Source organism: Callospermophilus lateralis, chromosome 1, assembly GCF_048772815.1.
Source record: "Callospermophilus lateralis isolate mCalLat2 chromosome 1, mCalLat2.hap1, whole genome shotgun sequence".
Classification (NCBI taxonomy): Eukaryota; Metazoa; Chordata; class Mammalia; order Rodentia; family Sciuridae; genus Callospermophilus; species Callospermophilus lateralis.
Genome location: NC_135305.1, coordinates 221286002 through 221293490, shown reverse-complemented (window position 1 = coordinate 221293490; position 7489 = coordinate 221286002).

Here is a 7489-nt window from a genome sequence, read left to right as displayed (position 1 = left end):
GGCGGTGGGAAAGGCGGCCGAGAGGCCAAAGAAGCCCCTGGAGATGGGATGCAGACACTAGGCTTATCGAGTAATGCTTTCTGGGGAAGGTCTGGTGGCAGGGGACTGGACGGGTGTTCCGCGTGACCGGCTCCTCAAGTGCTTCACCAGAAGGTGCAGTGGCAACGGGTGGGGCAGGTGCACCCCATTTCACATGGTGCCTCTGTGCGTCACCAGAAAATACGGTGGCCATCTGGATGAGCACTCCCCGCTCCACAGGGCTTTGATCTGCACCGCCGCCACAGGGACAGGCCTTTACAAATCAGGTGCAGAAGCGGTGCTGTCATGGGTCTGCTCGGCTTCTTGTTGTTGGATGACCTGCATCTAGGGGAGCAGCTGCCCTGGCACGTGTGCAAGAAAGCAGTGCCTACAGGTGACACTAGTGGGCCCTGTGTGCAATACATATGAGACAGAGAGAGCCAGTGTCCTTCAGGAGGTCTGGACGTACCACCTCAAAGGACCCTGGCCCACTCTTTAAAAAAAAAAATTATTAGTTGTGGGTGGACCTTTATTTATTTGTTTGTTTGTTTATTTGGGGTGCTGAGGATCGGACCCAGTGCCTCACGTGGACCAGGTGAGGGCTCTGCCCCTGAGCCCCAGCCCAGCCCCTGGCCCACTCTTATCTGAACTTGACTCAGTTCCAGGGAGTGGAAAGGGGCATTTTGGGGACATGGTGTTTTACTGTCCTCCTTTCCTTTAAGGATGACGCGGTATGACTTTGGGGATTAAGTTCCCAACACATGAACTTTTGGGGGACACTCAAACCACGGCAAGGTCCCACTCCCTCTGCCCAGAGAGGGGACCCCGGAGAGTCACTCCCTTTCAGTTTCCAGCATGAGCCCCTGGAGCTGCCCTGGCGCTGGGGACAGGGGTCTTCTGGGGTCTGCTGAATTGAGGTGGATGGGTTTGGCCTGGTGACTGCTTCTTTGTGGTCAGTCCTTGCTCAATTAAAGTCGAATCGGTGGCTTGGGGCAGGCTCCATTGCTCCACTTGAAGGAGGGGTCCTCAATCCTGGGATCCCTGAGCTCGGATCCGTACAGGGAGAGCTCGTAAGAAGAAGGGGCTGACCATGCGGGTTTGGGAGTGAGCAGCTCAGGGTCCTCAGGGCAGGGCTGTGGGTGGTGAGTGCCCATGTTATTGTCTTACCTGGGGTCAGCAGGATCCAGGGAAGACAAATTGAGTGTCTTAGTCAGCTTTCATTCTGTGACCAAAAGGCCCAACAAGAACGACTTAGGGGAGGAAGAGTTCTGCTGGACTCCCAGTTTCAGAGGGTCGCTCTATGAATGACCGACTCACTGCTCTGGGCCTGAGGTGAGGCAGACCGTCACGGCGGAAGGGCCTGGTGGGGGACAGCTGCTCAGCTCATGACCGTCAGGAGGCAGGGAGAACCGGCAAAGTGTCGGGGACAGATATGAACCCCAAACGCACACCCCCATGAACGATTTCCTCCAGCCATTCCCCACCTGACCGCAGTTACCACCCAGTTAGCCCACCCAGATTATTGACTTATCAGCTGGATTCATCCACTGACTAGGTTACAGTTCTAAGGAAACCACGTCGCCTCCGAACACCCCTTCATCAGCATAGGGGTGTTGGGGGACACCTCACATCCAAATATGACATTCACTCCGGCCCCTCAAAGCTTATATCCATCTCACAAGGCCAAGTGCATGCATTCAGTGGGTCACCAGGAATCCTCATCGTCCTAACAGTCCCAGCGTTGCCCAAAGTCCAAGTTCAAAGTCTCCCTGGTTACTCAGGGCAAACTGTCGTCTGTGAGTCTACCGCACCCAGTGGCACAGAGTAGGCGTTCTAGTTCTAAGAGAGGAATTGGGGCATAGAAAGAAGGGTCGGGACCGAATTGAGACCAAAGCCCAGCCGGGAAAACACTGGGTCGGGGAACTCCAGGTCTGACATCCGGGGCGTTTGGCGGGAGAATCACGGAAGACAGCTCTGCAGGCCACCCTGTGCCAGCACTCTGTCCCCAAGGACTCTCCCTTGAGTCTGCCATGGGTATGATCTTGCCGAATCTTGACATTCCCCCAGGTGTCTAACGGTCTCTGGGCAGAGTCCTGGGTTTCTCTTTAACGGTGATGATCTCCTCCACGCCACTTTCTTGGCCCCCATTTTACATGGGCTTCTCTGGCCAAGCTGCAAGGTTTCTGAATCTTTCCTGTCTACTTTCTGCTCCCAGTTATCCCAGTGGATCTGTCTGAAAGCTGCCATCAATTCCCATCCCACTGCCTCAGTTCTGTGCTGCCTTGAAATTCCTTCCACCACATTAGTTAGTCCATCACCTTTAAATCCAGCTTCACAGAATCTCAGGACTAGGATAAAATGTAGACAGGTTCTTTGCCAAAGTGTGACATGAATGGCCATTAGTCCCATTCCCAACAGAGTCCTCAGGAGCATGGTCTTTACTACCTACATTCCTATCAGCACCGTTTTTCCCACCAGAGTGGCCCATTAAGCTCTGCTTGCAATATTTTAATATTTTAAACTAAAAGGGATTGATATCTTATTAAAAGCAGATTAATATCTGCTTACAATATTTAATATTTCAAAGCTTTTCCAGCCTGCATCTTTAAACTTTTCCAAACTCCTCCCACAAACCAGTTCCAAAAGCTTCTGAAGCGCGTGGTCAGGTTAGTCACAGAACAAGCCAACTTCCTAGCACCACTTTCCTAGTTAGCCAGCTTCCCGTTGCTAAGAAGAAAATGCCTGACAAAACTTAAGAGAGGGAAGGTTTATTCTGGACACACACTTTCAGAGGGTCAGCCCATGACTGACTTGCTCTGAGCCTGAGGTGAGGCAGACCGTGGGGCGGAAGGGCCTGGTGGGGGACAGCCCTCAGCTCACGACCGTCAGGAGGCAGAGAGAACCGGCAAGTGTCAGGGACAAAACTCCTGAGTTACACCCCAGTGACGTATTTCCTCCAGCCACGCCTCTCCTGTCAACAGCCACCACCAGTTAGTCCTTCTAAAATATTAGTCCATCAAGTGGGTTAATCCACTCATTGGCTTACAGCTCTCCTAACTGAACCATTTCACCTGTGAATATTCCTTCCACACAGGAGGGGTTTTTTGTTAAATTTTTTTTAGTTGTAGGTGGACAGAACACCCTTATTTGATTTTTCTGTGGTGCTGACGATCGAACCCAGTGCCTTCCACACGCGAGGTGGGCGCTCTACCACTGAGCCACAGCCACAGCCCAACACAGGGGTTTTTGGGGGACGCCTGATTCCAAACCTAACTTCAAGGGGCTGCAGTGGTGTGCAGTTGCTGCCTTGGTCACATGTGCAGGACCCTTGGGAACCAGAGGAGAGGAACTGAGGGGACAAAAGGCTACTCAGAGGGGCTCTCTTAGGATGGACAGCGGTGGGACGGAAGGAATCACGAGTGGACAGAGAGGGAGAGGAGGGCGCTGGCTGCTCCCAGGGAAGATGGCGGCTGGGACGGCTTCTCTGCGGGTCCTGAGCTGGGGTGAGGGGCAGGACTTCATACCCTGGGCTGATCCAAGGTGTCCTGGGAAGGGAGTGGCAGCCTGGGTGAGCGGTGCAATTCAGAGGCCGCTGGACTGAAGGGACAGGGAGCAGAGGTCTGCTTCCATCACCATTCCCAGAAGCCAGGAGCCATCCTTCACGCCTAAAAATACCTGGGAAAGGTGGCAGCGTCCCCTATTATCTCTGACAGAAGAGTTTTCTCTTTGTAGTGTGTGTGCATGAGTGTGTGTGTGTGTGAGTGTGTGATATGTTGTTATCCTGTGTCTGAGTGCAGGTATGTGTGTGTGTCGCAGTTTATGTGTGCAACAGTGTGTCTGGAAGCGTGTGTGCCTGTCTGTGTAGGTGTCCGTGTGCAGCATGTGTGGGTGTACACGTGGCTGCGTGTCTGTGTACATATGTGAGTGTGTTTGCCTCTACAAGGGGTGTGTGTGCTGTGTGAGAGTGTATGCACTAGCGTATGTGAGGCGTGCACAGTGTGTGTGACTGCCGTGTGTGACGCAGGGCGGTGGCAGGTGGGGACGGCAGGGAGGGTCGGCACGCCCTGGGACAGCCTGCGGCCCTCTGGGAACGCTGCCCAGGTCAGCCGTTGCGTGCCTGGTCTCTTGGCCCTGTGTGCCCTCGCCCGCTGGCTCTGGGCCTCCCCGCTGTCTCCTGGACAGACCCTCCTGGCACACTGACCTTTATACCTCTGGCGTCTCACGCGGAGCTGGCATTAGGGCTGCGGCCCGCCGCTCCCCAGCCCACGCAGAAGCGCGAGCCCGCGGAAGGGTGAGTAAGAGAACAAGGTCCCCATCCCAGGAGCAGTTTCCTCCAGGGGGCGGGGGCGGGGAGCACCGCCAGTGATGTCACAAGGGATGGCCTGGATGGAAGGTTCCGGAAGGTTGAATGGGGTAGAAGACTGTTGAGGAGGGAGGGAAACTATCCCCCTTCCTGCCTCCCTCCACCACCATCATCCCAGCGGGACCGAGGGGGCGGGGTAGGGACAGCACATGCCTGGGCTTCCAGGAGGGGCCACCTGTTCAACCGTCTTCGAGAAGGAAACCCTGTGCGGTGCCATGTCAGCTCCCGACACCTGGCCCTGATGGCCAGAGCCACACCTGGTGAAGAGCAGCACTCGGTAGGGGCCTTGGGACAGGTCACGACTTGGTGTGTGGACACCTCCGGGACAGGGCTGTGCAGGAGGCCGTGCGGGTCTGGTTCTTGGCCCTGGGTTCGTGCATTACCCAGGGTCCAGCCCTTGCTGGCTCCAGGGGCTTCCTCCTGCCCAGAGGGCACAGCTGCTCTCTGTAGCTGCTGCGGCTCTGGACGTAGCAAAGACTCTGATGGCACCTGCTGAGTCTCATCCAGGGTGTCTCCAGGGGTCGGCATGGACCTGGTGACATGTGGGCTGGGCCTTTCCTGGTGGGAGGAAGGTGTCCTGGTCACTGTGGGTGTTTTGCAGCATCCGGCTCCATCCAGTGGACACAGGTAGCAACCAAAGCTGGCCACTCACTGCCAAGTGTATTCCCAGGGGGCAGAATTGTCCCCAGTGAGAATCTCGGCTCTATTCAGTCACATATTCAGGTGTTCCTCATCCCGTTGACATTGATTGATCCTGTTTGTGACAGGCACGGGGTTAGGTGTTAGGAGACAATAGTCAACAAGACGGCAGCAGGCACGCGCACACACACGCACACACACTCACACACACACACACACTCACAGAACTACAAAGTGGTGATTGAGCCACAGAGGAAAAGCAAGGCACAGGGTCTGGTTCACCCCAGGACAGCAGGAGGTGCTCCCCAGTCCCTGGAGTCACCTGCGGCGCTGTTTCCTGTCCGTGGAGTCCCACCCTGTGTGGCCTGTGCGCCTGGTTCTCACTGAGCTGGTGGCGTTGTTTTCCCACCCTCTGTGGCGCCCTGGCTGTGGGGAGACCCTGCTGTGGCATGGGCGCGTTCCTGGCGTCTGCACACAGCCGAGGGGTCTGTACCTTGGGGGGTCCAGGCCCACCCCACCAGCCACTCTGGTTGCACACGAGCGTCTTGCTCTTCAGCCTGAGCAGAGTAGGTGTGCTTGGCCAGGAGTAGAGAGCCTGTCGGTGCATCGCTCCTCGGCCTTCCTGGTTACCTGGGACTGACCATGTGGCTTCGTGGGGACATGGGACTTTATTCCCAAATGAAAACAAACACTTCCTGAAGGTCCCTCTATACAGGCCCAGCTTGTCGCGGTGCATTATCACATTCTAATTATTTAAAATCTTGACTCCATCTGGGGAGTGTGCAATTGGGGCACATAATACATTTTCCACACCTAACCGGCAGCTGCCCTTCCATGACACACATCCTTGGATTCAGCCAACTGTGGGTAGAAAATATTCAGAACAAAAACCCTATATCGAACACGCACAGGCTCTTTTCCTATGCAATACAGTGTAACAAGGACAGGCCAGTAGTGACCTTGCATTAGGTACATGAGTCTTCCAGAGAGGATCCGAGGCCTGCGGGAGGATCGTGCAGGCTCTAGACAAATGCTACCCTGTTTTATATAAGGGACTGGACACCTGTAGACTGGGTGTCAGCAGAGGGTCCCGGGACCAGTCGCTGTGACACACCTGTAATTCCTTCTTCCTTTCTTTTTCCTTCCTTCCCTATCTCCCCCAACCCCTTTCTCTCTCTTTCACGAGTGCCGGGTTCTGAGTTTTGACAGACCCATAGTCTGGTTCAGCCAACAGGAGACGCAGTGCACTTCCATCAGCCCAGTTCCCTCTGCTCCCCCTCGTCCTGAGCCACTCTTCCCTCTCCCAGCCCATGGCGCCGCTGGTCTGCTGCCTGTCACTGTATTTTTCCCCCAGAAAGTTGCACAGATAGCAGGTCGCACTTTGTAAGTCAGGTTGAGCTTGGACGTGCGTCTGGATGGTCTTCCGCGTGGGGCTGTCTGCAGGCAGCAGCGGCCGGGAGTCGGCTGCACTGCTCTGTGAATGCAGAGCTGGCTCCTGTTGGTGACAGTGTGGCTGGGCCGAGGCACCACAGCTGGATGGTCTTTGAGGATGTATCCAGTTGGGGTGACCAAGGATCCTGTCCTGGACAGATGAGCTAACACCTTGTGACGTTAAGTCTGCTTGCTTACAAACGTCTTCCAAAGAGACACATGGATTTTTTCCACAATGTATGAGAGTTCTCCCACACCCTCACTAGGATAAGGTACTTTCAACGTTTCTGAACTTGATCTGAGAGGTGAAACTTACTTTCTCCTATTCTCTATTGCTTTTCTCTCGTAACTGAGATTTGAGCATGTTTTCCTGTCTTTAAAAGTCATTTTCAATTTTGTTTTAGAATTATCTCACCATGTCCCTTGCCCACTTTCTCAATGGGTCTTGGGCCCTTTTTTATTGTTTCACCAGAGTTCTTTACATTTGAAGGAAATAAACCTTTATCTATTGGATATCTTGCCTGTATTTTTCCCCTGGTTTGTTGTTGACCTTTAGATCATGTTGATGATATTTGCTGCCTTGTGGAAACATTTAAAACTTTAATACGCCAAGAATGACCCTGTTCCTTTCTTTATGCTATTGGGGTTCTCACGTTACACAGTAAGGCCTCCATCTCCACATCCTCAAACCCAGCCAATCTTAAAATGAAAATATATATATTTTTTAAATTGCATGTGTCCTGGACATTTATATATTTTTCTTGTCATCATAACCTGAACAATGCAGTACAGCCACTATTCGCATAGCATTTGCATTGTCCTGGTATGGATCATGGCTAGATGATTTAAGGTCCACATCAGGCTGGGTGCAGTTTCTGTGTAAATGCTGCTCTGCTCCACGAGGCTTTGCAGGAGGAACTTGAGGTACATTTGATGCCTGCAGGGGGTCCTGGTACTAATCCCCAACACATACCAAGGGGGAGGACTCTCTTTAAGGCAAAGTGGCTAGAGCAGAGTTTCTTGAAAACTGTGAGAGTT